The sequence below is a fragment of the Bos grunniens genome, chromosome 16 (genome assembly GCF_055505025.1).
Source record: "Bos grunniens cultivar Pamir isolate PY7600 chromosome 16, Bosgru_T2T1.0, whole genome shotgun sequence".
Taxonomy (NCBI): domain Eukaryota; kingdom Metazoa; phylum Chordata; class Mammalia; order Artiodactyla; family Bovidae; genus Bos; species Bos grunniens.
The window spans coordinates 70260495-70277689 of record NC_141180.1 but is presented as its reverse complement, the minus strand read 5'-3'; the positions used below and the strand labels follow the sequence as shown (position 1 = coordinate 70277689).

Genomic DNA, 17195 nt, shown 5'->3' with positions numbered 1-17195 from the left:
CCTTTAAAATTATTTATTTTAATTGGAGGCTAATTACTTTACAATATTGTATTTGTTTTGCCATACATCAGCATGAATCCACCACGGGTGTACACATGTTCCCCATCCTGAAACCCTCTCCCACATCCCTCCCCGTATCATCCCTCTGGGTCATCCCAGTGCACCAGCCCCAAGCATCCTGTATCCTGCATCAAACCTGGACTGGTGATTCGTTTCTTATATGATATTATATGTGTTTCAATGCCATTCTCCCAAATCATCCCACCCTCTCCCTCTCCCACAGAGTCCAAAAGACTGTTCTGTATATCTGTGTCTCTTTTGCTGTCTCGCATACAGGGTTATCTTTACCATCTTTCTAAATTCCATATATATGCGTTAATATACTGTATTGGTGTTTTTCTTTCTGGCTTACTTCACTCTGTATAATAGGCTCCAGTTTCATCCACCTCATTAGAACTGACTCAAATGTATTGTTTTTAATGGCTGAGTAATACTCCATTGTGTATATGTACCACAGCTTTCTGATCCATTCATCTGTTGATGGACATCTAGGTTGCTTCCGTGTCCTGGCTATTACAAACAGTGCTGCGATGAACATTGGGATACACATGTCTCTTTCAATTCTGGTTTCCTCAGTGTGTATGCCCAGCAGTGGGATTGCTGGGTCGTATGGCAGTTCTATTTCCAGTTTTTTAAGGAATCTCCACACTGTTCTCCATAGTGGCTGTACTAGTTTGCATTCCCACCAACAGTGTAAGAGGGTTCCCTTTTCTCCACACCCTCTCCAGCATTTATTGCTTGTAGACTTTTGGATAGCAGCCATTCTGACTGCTGTGAAATGGTACCTCATGGTGGTTTTGATTTGCATTTCTCTGATAATGAGTGATGTTGAGCATCTTTTCATGTGTTTGTTAGCCATCTGTATGTCTTCTTTGGAGAAATGTCTATTTAGTTCTTTGGCCCATTTTTTGATTGGGTTATTTATTACAGCTGCAATTTCATAACAGAAATTCTCTTCTGTACTAACTAAAGATACAAAAGAAGGAAGGGAAAAGCCTCTGATTTCAGGAGTATACATTTTAATCATGCAACTATTTTTTCAAGACAATCAAAGATTGTGTTCACAAATGAGTATCACAAACATAAAATGAATGAATTATTAGGCTAGTAAAACTTCCCTCAGCCCCATTTACAGCATATACTGGGTAAAGGATAGGATGGTATCTTGCATAAAGCATTGCCTTTTATTTATCCTTGTTTAACTGCATAATACCAGAATAATCACCTGTAGTTAGGCTGAGGAAACTATTGCTTTTGTTTAATTTTTTTTCTTTTTAAAAAATGATTATATTTTATATTAAGCACCTCTACTCTTAGTTTTTTAAAAGCTATGTCAACTCTAAATACCTTGATTATCTATGTCTTATTAAGTAGGGTCCTATTAATCAAAAAGGATAAAAAGGTTTAACTGAAAGTTGAAGTACTACCTTATTGATTAGTAGAAAAGTCCTTCATTATTAGCAGAAAGTAGTCAATGTAATTTCGAGACTGTTTGATAGGCTATTTCAGAGTTTGTTACATCACAAAATCTAAGTAACTAGTGAAGGTAAATTTCTTAAAATGAGATTTAAAAAAATAAAAGTTTTCATATCATGGTGCACAATAAAAATGGTAACTTAGTTTGATTGCCACAAATACTGCACGATTTACACCAAAACTCATTTTTTTAGAAAGTAATTAATTTTTTTTAAAGAAATAAGTTTTTCCTTGGGCTTAAACTAATGCTTTCAGTCTCAACTTTGAATCATAGAGTGTTTTTATAATCATAGGTCTAATTCTCAAGCTATGTTAGGTTGGACAAAAGTTCATTTGGGTTTTTCCATAAGATGTTTTGGAAAACTTAAACAAACTTTTAGCCAACCCAATAGTTGGGAATATTGTATGGACATGTAATTTTTCCAAAAGGATTTTCATAAAAATATACTTAAGACTGTAGAGAATATGAATTTCATTTTAAATTTAAATAAGATTGAATTACTAACACACAATTTTATCTATGATTTAAAACTTTGGCAAACATTTAATCATTCAATAAAATGTATTAGGGAAAGAGTTGCTCTCTTAGTCCTAATGCATACAGCATTTTTATAGAGAATTATTCTATATAAAAATGTGCACACTAGGAGGATATACATATCGAACATGGGAAGGAAACACACACATACACACTATGCTCACACATACATACTCCTTTCCCAAACTGTAAATGCCAAAGGTCACTGAACCAACACAAATCCCTATTTCAATTTTATTGTAAATGTAGGAACACTAGAAAGATGACTAGCTCAGCCAATAGGTGTTTCCTTGGAATACTTATTTAAACTTCTGAACTTGATATATTTAAAACAGATAACAAGGACCTACCGTACAGCATAGAAAACCCTGTTCAATGTTATATGGCAGCCTGAATGGGAGAGGAGCTTGGGGGAGAATGGATACCTGTACATGTATGGCCAAGTTCCTTTGCTAGCCACCTGAAACTGTCATAACATTGTCAATTGGCTATACCCTAATACAAAATACAAAGTTTAAAAAAGTAAATAAATGTTTGAGTTTGGTAATTCTTTCTCTTGGGCAATCACAAGGCAGAAGAGGATACCTTCTCATCTAACCACTAGAATCTTAAACATTTATACAGAGGCCTTGATTGGGTTCTGTGTGGAATACCATGCAGAATGGTCTCAACAATGCACTGCTCTCTCAAGGCCCTTGAAAAAGTCCCCTGCTATGTGAATAGTGGGCAGAATGTACATGCCAAGGACAGGAGAGGGTGAGCATTCTCCAACTGCCCAAGCTCAGCTCTCAGTTCAACCATTGGTCACATTCTCTTGATGATCTCTCCCAACACCCTGCCCTTGGGGACCTCCTCTGCCAATCCCACATGCCCCCCTCACCTCCTGCCATGCACTGGAGAATTCAGCAAGGGGTTTCATCACGGGGGATGGTTCATTTGGTGGCTATCTGATTGCCTTGGAACAGATGTCACAGTGATAATAGAGGCACATGTAACAAGAAAAGGATTAAAAAATGATTACCAAATTAAATAAAAATTTTGTTTTCCAATAGGAGCTCCATGATCCAAATCATTGACATGTTAATTCCCCTAAACTGGAGGTCAGATCACTCAAGATGTTCATTTGTGGCCCAATGTGGTTTAATAAAGATGATTCATTAACACACTCATCAGGTATGAACATACAGCCTCCTTGCAAAGTTGTAAAAATGTCCAATGGCACTGTATTTTGGAAGACAGCTTCCTCATTAGACATACATTAGTGTTCAGTAAAGACAGGCTTGGCCAACCATCATTTAAGGCTTGGTGGGTGAATTTAGTCTGGGCATGTATTTGCTTATGTCTTTCAGGACAGTGAGGGTAACAGAGATGGCAGCAAAATGATCATACCAACACAAAAAAGAATATGCCATCTGGCCTTGTAGAGAGGAGGTTGGAAATTTTTGTTCCTGTACCTAGGAAAAACCCAGAATACAGAAGCCCAACCTCCCAGGTGGAAGGTATGGCCAAAGATTTGTGCTATATAACCACTGGGTCCCATTCAGGTGGACCCAATAAATACCTGAGTGGCATAACCCATCCATGCAAAATCAGTTGCTATCCTTTAGGGTGATAGGATATCCTTTTTATATGCCCATTACAATTGGGTTAACTCTATTTAGAATGATTTTTCTGTATCCAAACCCAGTTGTTCAAATGTCCATAGACTGGTGTAAGCCACAAAAATGCATTCCAAATCTGAGCACAGATATCCAAGACCCTAGCGGTTATATTTTTAGGATCCTTCTGATCATCAGTGGGATGGTTGTTTGTGCCATTTGAAGAACAGAAATACTCATGCCCAGTGTTACTGATAGTGTGGCCACAGGCCAACTCCCTGGACCAGCATTGTAATATCAGAGGAACTAAGGGCACTAGTTCTAGCTTCTTCTACCTTAATGTACTTCATCTGGGCCTTCCGATCTCGTATCAATCCTACAGAGGGGCAACTGCCCACCTACTCAAGAGCTAGGTTGATTTCTTTATCAGGTATGCACAGGTAGGCCCATCTGTAGGAAGGTAGGTAGGTATTTCCATTAGGTACCAAACCTCTGACTGGACATCCCAGGAGCATAGAAGTCTAAAGAAAAATAAATCCCTATTTAAAAGAAAATGCTTTTCAGAGTTTTCATAATTTTTAAGCTAAAAACAAAACTTTGTGACTTAAAGCCAATAGGAAGAAGAGACATTAGAAACAAAGTCACAGATGGTTCAAATTTTGAATCTACTACACGAGAACAATAAGATAATAAGTATTTGTATGCATAAAATGCATGTAAATCCATAAGAGATGTAAAATGTGACATATATAAAATAATAAAAATATGATTCACAGAAATATATGACTTATCCAGACAGGAGAAAAATTAACAAAGAAGAAACAAATATAAATCAAACAGCAAAATTGACTTAAACAGATACATATCTACAGTTTTTCTAAATATAAACTGCAAAATCCAGAAATTTTAAGGAAAACTTATGATAATATAAAAATACAAAAATATTTTAAAATAAAGGGATGTTCTATTCAGTTCAGTTCAATTGCTTGGTTGTGTCTGATTCTTTGCAATCCCATGGACTGCAGAACACCAGAATCTTTGTCCATCACCAACTTCTGGAGCTTGCTCAAACTCATGTCCATTAAGTCAGTGATGCCATTCAACCATCTCATCCTCTGTCATCCCCTTCTCCTCCTGCCTTCAATCTTTCCCAGCATCAGGGTCTTTTCCAATGAGTCAGTTCTTCGCATTAGGTGGCCAAAGTATTGGAGATTGAACTTCAGCATGAGTCTTTCCAATGAATATTCAGGACTGATTTCCTTTAGGATTGACTGGTTGGAACTCCTTGCAGTCCAAGGGCCTTCTCCAGTCCAAGGGTCTTCTCCAGTCCAAGAAGACTTCTCAAGAGTCTTCTCCAACACCACAGTTCAAAAACATCAATTCTTTGGTGCTCAGCTTTCTTTATGGTCCAACTTTCACATCCATGCATGACTACTAGAAAAACCATAATTTTGATTAGACCACCTTTGTTTGTAAATTAATGTTTCTGCTTTTTAATATGCTGTCTAGGTTGTTCATAGCTTTTCTTCCAAAGAGCAAGCGTCTTTTAATTTCATGGCTGCAGTCACCATCTGCAGTGATTTTGGAGCCCAAGAAAATAAAGTCTCTCACTGTTTCCATTGTTTCCTCATCTATTTGCCATGAAGTGATGGAACCATATGCCATGATCTTAGTTTTCTGAATGTTGAGTTTTAAGCCAGTTTTTTCACTCTCCTCTTTTACTTTCTTCATGAGGCTCTTCATTTCCTTTTCACTTTCTGCTGTAAGGGTGGTGTCGTCTGCATATCTGAGGTTATTGATATTTCTCCCAGCAATCTTGATTCCAGCTTGTGCTTCATCCAGCCCAGCATTTCTCATGATGTACTCTGCATATTAGTTAAATAAACAGGATGACAATATACAGCCTTTCGCAATTTGGAACCAGTCTGTTGTTCCATGTCCGGTTCTAACTGTTGCTTCTTGACCTGCATACAGATTTCTTAGGAGGCAGGTAAGGTGTTCTGGTATTTCCATCTCTTTAAGAATTTTCCATAGTTTGTTTTGATCCACACAGTCAAAGGCTTTGGCAGAGTCAATAAAGCAAAAGTAGATGTTCTTCTGGAACTCTTGCTTTTTCTATGATCCACCAGATGTTGGCAATTTGACCTTTGGTTCCTCTGCCTTTTCTAAATCCAGTTGTACATCTGGAAGTTCTTGGTTCACGTACTGTTGAAGCCTCACTTGGAGAATATCGAACATTACTTTGCTATCTTGTGAGAGGAATGCAATTTTGCACTAGTTGAACATTTTTGGCATTCCCTTTCTTTGGGATTGGAATTAAAACTGTCCTTTTTAGGACTCTATATATACACATATAGTCCCGATTTTTAAATATGTGTGTGTGTGGGGGGGGGGGGGTGTGTATCGGAGAAGGCAATGGCACCCCACTCCAGTACTCCTGCCTGGAAAATCCCATGAACGGAGGAGCCTGGTAGGCTCCAGTCCATGGGGTCGCTAAGAGTTGGGCACGACTGAGCGACTTCACTTTCACTTTTCACTTTCATGCATTGGAGAAGGAAATGGCAACCCACTCCAGTATTCTTGCCTGAAGAATCCCAGGCAATGGGGAGCCTGGTGGGCTGCCATCTATGGGGTCGCACAGAGTCAGACACGACTGAAGCGACTTAGCAGCAGCAGCAGTATATAAATATACACACACACACACAATGTGAATGCTTCCCTGGAGTAGGAAATGGCAACCCACTCCAGTATTCTTGGCTGGAAAATCCCATGAACGGAGGAGCCTGGTAGGCTCCAGTCCATGGGGTCGCTAAGAGTCGGCACGACTGAGCGACTTCACTTTCACTTTCCACTTTCATGCCCTGGAGAGGGAAATGGCAACCCACTCCAGTGTTCTTGCCTGGAGAATCCCAGGGACAGGGGAGCCTGGTAGGCTGCCGTCTATGGGGTCACACACAGTCGGACACAACTGAAGTGACTTAGCAGCAGCAGAGCCACTAAGCAATGTGAATGCTTACCTAAATAAGACCTTTGAAGCTAAATTGATGAAAAAATAACATTTTAATCTAATAATCATTCTAGATTCAAAAAAAGAAAATTAGCCAATATTCAATTTGAAAGGAACAAATGTACTGTCCTAAATTTGCATGCAAAGAATAACATAATTTTAATGTTATTATGAAAATTTGATACAATGAAAAGGAGAAGTAGATCCATGTACAAAAATATTTGAATATTTTATCATCCCTATCCAGTTGTTCTTTAAGAAGGGGCAAATAAAAATCAGTAACATGATATAATAATTAAACATACGAATATACTTGACTTAAATAAGATATAGACTATTACACCCAAAGACAGCAGAATACACATTCTTTTAAAGTATACCTCAAACATTTACCAAACTTTACTATACACTACTATGTAACTCCAGATTTAGGAAGTTCAAATATTTGAAATCATACAGGTATTTTCTGACCACAGTAAAATTGAACTAAAAATCAATTAGAGAAAGATGAGCATAAAATTCTCACGTGTACACCCATGGTGGATGCATGTTGATGTATGGCAAAACCAATACAATATTGTAAAGTAAAAATAATAATAATAATAAAAATAAATAAAATTATAAAATAAAATAAATTTCTCAAATGTTTCGAAATTAAATAACATTTTAGAAATAAGTAATACATTTTAAATATCAAAATTTATTTTTGTTTGAAAACTTTGAGAAATAAGCTAGTAGTGGACCACTGTGTTCCAGGATTTCCATAGGTGAGTTTAGGAAGAGCAAAATCATTGTGAGAGAGGCAGTCTATGTGGCAGAAAGACAAAGGAACGTTTAGATAGTCATTATAAAGCTGTACATGTATTACACAAACATATTTTTATGCAAGTAGGCTACATATTTTGAGTGCCTTGAGGATGCTGATGAATATCATAGGCTCAGAAGAATTCTGTCAAGCCCAAACCCACCTCTGAAAATTAACAGTTATCACCAGTTCTAGGAACAAACACCACCTATACTTCAGTTCAGTTCGGTTCAGTCGCTAAGTCGTGAATCGCAGCACGCCAGGCCTCCCTGTCCATCACCAACTCCCGGAGTTCACTCAGACTCACGTCCATCGAGTCAGTGATGCCATCCAGCCATTGCATTCCCATCCCCATCTACATCCCCATCTACATCTCATCCTCTGTCGTCCCCTTTTCCTCCTGCCCCCAATCCTTCCCAGCATCAGAGTCTTCTTCAATGAGTCAACTCTTCGCATGAGGTGGCCAAAGGACTGGAGTTTCAGCTTCAGCATCATTCCTTCCAAAGAAATCCCAGGGCTGATCTCCTTGAGAATGGACTGTTTGGATCTCCTTGCAGTCCAAGGGACTCTCAAGAGTCTTCTCCAACACCACAGTTCAAAAGCATCAATTCTTTGGCGCTCAGCCTTCTTCACAGTCCAAATCTACATCCATACATGACCACAGGAAAGACCATAGCCTTGACTAGACGGACCTTTGTTGGCAAAGTAATGTCTCTGCTTTTGAATATGCTATCTAGATTGGTCATAGCTTTTCTTCCAAGGAGTAAGGGTCTTTTAATTTCATGGCTATACTTAACCAAGCACTAATACCTGAACAAGTAAAACAAGCTTTTGCTAGATGACACCTAAGTGGTTTACACAAGGAAATAAAATGTAGGCTCCATCTTTGACTGACCTCTCTCAGGGTTTCAGCATCTTGTTTTCAAAGGCTTCCACTAGAGCTTTTATTTTCATACTCATCACGTCCATGTGTTACCCTAAGGTGTTATGCTGTGCTCAGTCGCTTCAGTCGTGTCCATCTCTTTGCAACCCTAAGGACTGCGGACCACCAGGCTCTTCAGTCCATGGGATTCTCCAGGCAAGAACACTGGAGTGGGTTGCCATGCTCTCCTCCAGGGGGTCTTCCTGACCCAAGGATCAACGCCTCTCTCCAGGGTCTCCTGCACTGCAGGCAAATTGTTTATTGCTGAGTCACCAGGGAAGCCCATGTGTTACAACACATGGTAACCGGCACCACTTCCAAAGAATACACCAGGACCAAGGTCTTCTGTCACCCACGCTGCATTTGCATTCCCATCCCCATCTACATTTTAGGCTCCTGGGACAGATGTTTGGTTTCTAATGGTGTACAGAGGTGAATATCAGCATCTTTGGAAATTACAGTGAGTTGAATAATGAAATATCTAGGCATGATCTGCTCACTTGTGATGACACAGGACAGCTGGGATCCATTATACACAGGGAGATCAGAAACAAGAACATAATGTATTCTCAGAGCCCCCAAAGACACATCTAGACCAGAAGGCTGTAAAATATTCACGTCGAGCAGCAGGTTTAAGTTACTCTGTGTTATGTAATTAATTCATATCTGTTCTTCCTAAGGGTTCCATTAAATCCTATAAGCTTTTACAACTTTATCTCAGGAGGACTATGAGTAATTAAAAGTCTGCTACACACTTTAGAAAGCAAGAAAGCATAGATGGAAAGGATCCTTTCTTCACTCATGGTAAAGACAGACAAAACTGTGGTCAGTGGTTCAGAGCCAGGTAATATTTAGAGATGAAGTCAGAAGACATGGTGGCAGGGAAGACTGACAGACTTTTCATAGGGCAAAATCACGGGTTACTCTCAAAGAAATATTAAGAAATACTTTTTAAAAAAAGAAATACTTTCATTTTCAGCAAAACAAAAGACTAGTCCTTAATATTTTATTAAAGATTTCTGAAGCCAAAAATGACAATGTGAGACTGAAGAGATAGCTGGAGGCAGGATATTTACAAAGTTAGAAAACTAGTCAGAATACAAAGAATGAAGAAATGAAGAAAACAATTTCTAAAGCAGGATTTCTTCTTTTTCTAAAAAAAATAATTTCATAGAATGGAGAAGATAAAAGAAAAATAATGAGAAAACTGATAAGAATAAGAAGCCTATTAAAAATACTAACCCTAACTGGAAAAATTTTTGCTTTTTAATATTCAGTGTTCACATTACTTATATTACCACAGTTTGATTATTTCTAAGGAAGGTAAAATAATGTTTTCATGATACTGTTTTTAATTTGTGAATATGGAAATTTTCAGAAACAAAACACAGAAAAAATGACATAATGTCTAATTACTTATCACTCAACTTCAAAAGTAAGCAGTGTTTCATTCATTTAATGCATTATCCATCTACACCTTTTTAATCACAAGTATTGAGTTGGCCAAAAGTTCATTTGCGTTTTTCTGTAACATCTTATGGTAAAACCCTAAGGATCTTTTTGGCCAATCCAGCATTTTGAAAAAAAAAATCCTAGATGTTATATTACCCACAGATACTTCATCATAGAAAACATAATAATCTTATATATTACTATGAATATAGTAATGACCATTATACACTACTTCCTACCAAAATTAATGTAATTCTTCAACATCATTTAATAAAATCTTAATGGTTACATTTCCCCAAATACCTCAAACAATCTTTGTAGTTAGTCATTCAAATTAGGTTCTAATGAAAGTCAGTTTTTAATTCAGAGCTCTTTATTTTGTTCTATTGGTCTATGCATCCTCATAAAAATAAACAAAAAAATCCTCATAAAAACAGATGCATAGACCAATAAAACAAAATAAACTTCTCTGAATTAAACCCACATATATGTGATCTACTGATTTTCAAAAGAGTGACAAGAATAAATAATGGGCAAAGGGTACTCTCTCATATAAATGGTGTTCTGAAAACTGGATAGCCACATGTGAAAGAATGAAATTGGATTCATATGTCACACCACATGTAAACATAAACTGAAAATTAATTGAAAATTTAAAAATAAGACTGAAAGCATAAGTCTTCTAGGAGAAAACAGGGAAGAAGCTGCTTGATGTTGATGGTGGCAATGATATTTTTGGATGCTATGCCAAAAGTACAGAAAACAAAAGCAAAACTAAACAAGTGAGATTACATCCAACTAAAGAGCTTCTGCATAGCAAAGGACACAATCAATAAAAGAAAAGGTAACAAATGGAATGAGAGGAAAGAGTTGCAAACATATCAGATAAGAGGTTAGTAGGCAAAATACATAAGTTACCTCTAAAACTCAATAGCAAAGAAACAAATAATTCAGTTTCAAAATGGGAAATGTACCAAATAGACATTTCTCTGCAGATGACATACAAATGGCCAACAGGTATGTGAAAATGAGCTCAGTATCACTGATCATGGTCAGGAAGCAACAGTTAGAACTGGCCATGGAACAACAGACTGATTCCAAATAGGAAAAGGAGTTCATCAAGGCTGTATATTGTCACCCTGTTTATTTAACTTATATGCAGAGTACATCATGAGAAACGCTGGACTGGAAGAAACACAAGCTGGAATCAAGATTGCTGGGAGAAATATCAATAACCTCAGAGATGCAGATGACACCACCCTTATGGAAGAAAGTGAAGAGGAACTAAAAAGCCTCTTGATGAAAGTGAAAGTGGAGAGTGAAAAAGTTGTCTTAAAGCTCAACATTCAGAAAACGAAGATCATGGTATCCGGTCCCACCACTTCATGGGAAATAGATGGGGGAACAGTGGAAACAGTGTCAGACTTTATTTTTCTGGGCTCCGAAATCACTACAGATGGTGACTGCAGCCATGAAATTAAAAGACGCTTACTCCTTGGAAGGAAAGTTATGACCAACCTAGACAGCATATTGAAAAGTAGAGACATTCCTTTGCCAACATAGGTTTGTCTAGTCAAGGCTATGGTTTTTCCTGTGGTCATGTATGGATGTGAGAGTTGGACTGTGAAGAAGGCTGAGCGCCGAAGAACTGATGCTTTTGAACTGTGGTGTTGGAGAAGACTCTTGAGAGTCCCTTGGACTGTAAGGAGATCCAACCAGTCCATTCTGAAGGAGATCAGCCCTGGGATTTCTTTGGAAGGAATGATGCTAAAGCTGAAACTCCAGGACTTTGGCCACCTCATGCCAAGAGTTGACTCGTTGGAAAAGACTCTGATGCTGGGAGGGATTGGGGGCAGGAGGAGAAGGGGACGACAGAGGATGAGATGGCTGGATGGCATCACTGACTCGATGGACGTGAGTCTCAGTGAACGGGAATTGGTGATGGACAGGGAGGCCTGGCGTGCTGCAATTCATGGGGTCGCAAAGAGTCGGACACAACTGAGCGACTGATCTGATCTGATCTGATCACTGATCATTAGAAAATAAAAACCAAAACCACAGTGAGAAATCAACTTGCACCTAGGATTTTTATTATTATCAAAGAAGCCAAAAGATAAGAAGTGTTGGCAAGAATATAATTTATGGAAAAATTTCCTGCCATTATAATAAACTGTATGGAAGTTCTTCAAAAAATTAAAAATAGAACTACCATGTGATTCAGCAATTTTATTTCTGAGCAGTTATCCAAAGGAGATTAAATCATAATCTCTAGATTCCAACACTCCCACATCCATTATAAAATATCTAGAGCCTCAAATATGTTAAAATTCAGGATTGGGGCAAAGAATACCTTACAGGTGGTATTTTGTCATTTCTAGGACATTCCCATTAGGAGACATATACAATATTATGTGTTGTCAGTCTCATAACTGGTGATGCTACAACAAATCAACAAGCCAGATGGTTTTGACTTGATTCCTTTATCACAAATCACCCATTAACCATTCACCTGGTTGTAGGAATATTAAATAAATGTATGAACTCCAATAGGGATGTTAAATTTGTAACTATAAGAAAAGCTATCACTTCTTTTTCAAGTATTAGGTGAAATCATTCTGCAAAGAAAAAATTCTCCACTTTTTCTCGTGGACTGTTTGGTTATTCTATCTGATACAATGTATGCACAACTACTGCTTACCTTGGCCTTACTTAATAATCTCTACCCAAAACTGGACTAGGGATGCTACTTCTCTTATTTTGAAATTAGTTATTTTTATATTTTTAAACATATATATTATGAAGGACAAAAATAAATTATTATCTCCCATTAATTATTCAATAGGAAGAAATTCATTACAGAACATTCTGTGACAAAAAACTGGATTATTCCACATTACTATAAAAATGCATGACAATGTTCTTTTAACTCTCATGTTTGTACATCAAACTTCACTTGAAATGATTTATAAGTTAAAAACAAAATGTGAAGGGAGATGTGAATATAAAGACTAGCAAATTCATATACTATAGAAATGAAAATAGCAATTGAATTCATCATCCTAGTTGATATTTGGGAATCTAAAATTAAAGTTTTTAAACTATGGAACAAATTTTATTTCCTGCATCAGGCACATCATAGCTTTCCTGCACTTGGGAACACTAGGTATAAATAGCAAAGTCACCAACAAAGAGCACAAAATGCGAACCATAATAAAATGCGAACTATAACAAAATGAGGTGGATGAAACTGGAGCCTATTATACAGAGTGAAGTAAGCCAGAAAGAAAAACACCAATACAGTATACTAACACATATATATGGAATTTAGAAAGATGGTAACAATAACCCTGTATGCGAGACAGCAAAAGAGACACTGATGTATAGAACAATCTTTTGGACTCTGTGGGAGAGGGAGAGGGTGGGATGATTTGGGAGAATGGCATTGAAACATGCATAATGTCATATATGAAACGAGTCGCCAGTCCAGGTTCTATGCACGATACTGGATGCTTGGGGCTGGTGCACTGGGACGACCCAGAGGCAATGGTATAGGGAGGGAGGTGGGAGGAGGGTTCAGGATGGGGAACACATGTATACCTGTGGCGGATTCATTTTGATATATGGCAAAACCAATACAATATTGTAAAGTTAAAAAATAAAATAAAATTAAATTGAAAAAAATATGTGAACTATAACAGGTTGCAAAAAAGACCCTTATCTACAGTAAGAGAGCTGAGAGAAAGCAGAGCATCACCTGGTTTGACTCCAGCAGGGAACATGTGTCCAGGGACTCAAATTTATGACCACTCTGCATTTGCCCTCAAATGGCCACCAAAGCACTGTTTGGTGTTGAGGTTGAAAATATATTTTAATGAGTAGATGAATTCACAAAGATTCTGTGAATAATGAGAATCAATTCTTTTTGCTTCATTCTGCAACCAATATAACATATGCCTACAATATATACTTAAAACAATTTCTGAATAATAATACAAATATCACTAACAATATTAAGGTTATTAAAATCAGGATAGAATTTATTTGAGGTTCTTTTTGTGCCCAGGATATAAAACAGTGAGTACATACACAAAAAAGTCTTTTTTAAAGTCACTTGAAGTTCATCTTTTCTCTGGGTTATTATACCACTGATTTGACATATATTGAGATTCCTCTGCTTGTTTGCAGTTATGCAAGATTGATTTTTATTCGTCCTTTGAGATAGCATTTTACCATTTTCATTTAAAATAGTTACATGGCTTCAAGGTACAATTCATTTTTTAATTTTATTATACTATAAGGTACATTTCATTTTCCACCCAATACCACACTTTCTTTTCTCCTTTAAAAAACTTTATTTCAGGCTTTTATTACCATTTTTTTCATTTCCAAATGTAAATATAAAATACATATGCACATATATATCAAATATGGTGGTGATGGTGCTCAGTAATGTCTGGCACTTTGTGATCCCATGGACTATAGTCCATCAGGCGCCTCTGTCCATGGAATTTTCCAGGCAAGAATACTGGAGTAGGTTGCCATTTCCTGACTCAGGGATTGAACCTGCATCTCTCACATTTCCTGGATCGGCAGGCAGATTCTTTACCACTGCATCACCTGGGAAACCCACATACCACATATATTCCACTGTATAAACATACACATACATGTATGTATATATTTGTGTGTATATAAATTTTTATTGTGTGTATATAAATTTCCTTTGCTCTATTGTCTGACACAAACATGTCACACTTAAAATATACCTGACAAACCATTATATATCATATCACTGTATAAAAACATACAATCTTCATTATGTTTTTTTTACAGCTGCGTGGAGCTTGCCTTGATTATGAATCAAAGTGTGTTCATCAGTTAATTTTGAAAACCACAATGTTATGTACCTTACTTATTTCAGACCAAGCAGACCAGAGGCAGCTAACATTTCCATATGGTACTACACAACAAAATTAAACTTTCAGAGCACATTTGAGTTAACTACAGAGGATTTTGAAGGATATTTATAGAAGTCTCAAAAAAATAATTATATTGTCTTTATACAAACTAATTGTGTAATCAAAAAATAAAAGTTAATGGCAATGTATGTTAAAATCATTTACAATATTCAAATGAAAAAATTTTTAATTTTAATGAGGTACTTAACTATAATTAACATCAACTTTAACAGTTAAAATGATCATCTATAATTTTTATCATAATATTAAGTGATGCTGTCTAGAATTTCTGACAGCATCAATAAGATGCTTTATCACACAAATAGGTTAAGAGCAAACTGCAAGAGAGATCTGACTGCTTTTTTTCCTTTTTAACCACTTAACAAATTCTGTTCTTGCAATTTAATACAATTTGAAGAGCTCAATCAATTTTTATTATATGTGTGTAATTATTCTTTTAGTGGCTCTTTTGTTTCTTGGATAAATGTTGAAAAATTTTGTAATGATGTTGGCAGATTTTAAATTGTATAGGACTTTTTTCATATTATACATGTCAAAATAATTATCAAGATTTTTCTCAAATATAGGCACAGTGTCTTCTCTAGACTTTTGAATATATACATATGTGTGTGTGTGTATATAACACACATAGTCATATATGTTTTTATATATATGAAGTGAAGTGAAGTCGCTCAGTCATGTCCGACTCTTTGTGACCCCATGGACTGTAGCCTACCAAGCTTCTCCATCCATGGAATTTTCCAGGCAAGGGTTCTGGAGTGGACTGCCATTTCCTTCTCCAGGGGTTCTTACCAACCCAGAGATCGAACCTGGGTCTCCTGCATTGCAGGCAGACGGTTTACTGTCTGAGCCACCAGGGAAGCCCCTATTTATATATATAAGTACCTATTATATATGTGTGTGTGTGTATGTGTGTGTGTGGCACTATCAAGTTTATATACAGTCTGTACCCTATGATATTTACAGTTTATTTATTAGGAACTGATCTTAATGATAACAAATGTTATAGAACATAACCAAAAAAGCAGTAGATTAAACTGCAATGCATATCAATGGGTGGGAATCGAAAAGAATTTTAAAATAAATTATACACCTGGAGAAAACTATAACATTAATGTAAGAAGAAGTCAAGCTAGAACTGTGTCCAACACAAAATTTTATGAAGGAAAAATTATTTCACAGACTGTAAATGACTTTCCAAAAATGTACATCTGGATAACAACAAGTTGAAGACTGGAATCCAGGACAATGTTCCCTCTGTTCTCACATATTAATGCTACCCAGTGGATGCTTATGTGCCTGTATATCCAGTCCTCCTCTGCTGCACACATACAGAAACCTTTCTAGGAACTGCGTCTTCTTTTAACATCCTTATAAGGCAAGCTCTTTGACTCATTTTGCACAATTTAGAATGCACATTCTCTCAAATTTGATTAGTCCAGGATTTAAAGGCAGTGTTCGCTCTGACAATCTGGAATTGGAACTATGAGATCCAAAGGCTTAATCCAATTTGCTGCTGCCAAGAAAAAGTAAACACGCTGGTACTGTAACCTAGATGGGAGTGGAGGGGAAGCTCTTTTGTCTTCTTTAGTTTTTGTTTTTTTTTTTTTTTTCTAATTTTATTTTATTTTTAAACTTTACATAATTGTATTAGTTTTGCCAAATATCAAAATGAATCCGCCACAAGTATACATGTGTTCCCCATCCTGAACCCTCCTCCCTCCTCATACCATCCCTCTGGGTCGTCCCAGTGCACTAGCCCCAAGCATCCAGTATCGTGCATCGAACCTGGACTGTTAAAAGTGAAGCAGATACATAAAAAGAAATAGAGAAAAGACAAGAATAGTATCTTGGTTGCATACCATTCCTTAATTGATTTCTTTGCCCACACTTAAGGATTAACTTTTTGCTTTCTCAGTGTAGCTCTAGGGTGGTCTTTGTGGTTTATAAAAAGAGTCATCACAACCTTACTGTAAGGCATAATATCATTCAACATCTTCTTTAAGAAGAAATCTGAAGGTATTTTTTTTTTGTTAATTTTTAATTGACATATACCTAGCTTACAATACTATATTAATTCCAGGTGTACAATATACTGATTTGATGTTCTTATAGGTTATATATACTCCATTTAAAGTTACTACAAAGTGATGACTATATTTTCCTGTGCTGTACAATATATTGTTGTTGCTTACAAATTTTATATATAGTAGCCTGTGTCTCTTAATGAACCAATATTAAATGTAAAAGTACATAATTTGACAGAAAATTCAGAAGTGTTAGATACTAGAAGACAATTAAAAAAGAAAAAGAATAATAAAATGGGAACCAATATGACATACTCAAAAAAGGGTAAGT

The 17195-nt window shown here is 36.6% G+C and overlaps 1 long non-coding RNA gene across 5 annotated transcripts in view; it reads right to left on the bottom strand.

Annotated features, from left to right (window-relative positions):
- Positions 1–17195, bottom strand: part of LOC147356979 (uncharacterized) — a 383508-nt gene that overhangs the window by 198839 nt on the left and 167474 nt on the right. For 2 of the 5 annotated variants that reach the window (XR_015143699.1, XR_015143694.1), the window contains one exon: positions 14090–14475. The exons of the other annotated variants lie outside the window; for them this stretch is intronic. This is a non-coding gene — a long non-coding RNA (uncharacterized LOC147356979). Of the gene's footprint in view, positions 1–14089; positions 14476–17195 lie in introns of those variants that run through there. 5 annotated transcript variants of the gene reach the window in all.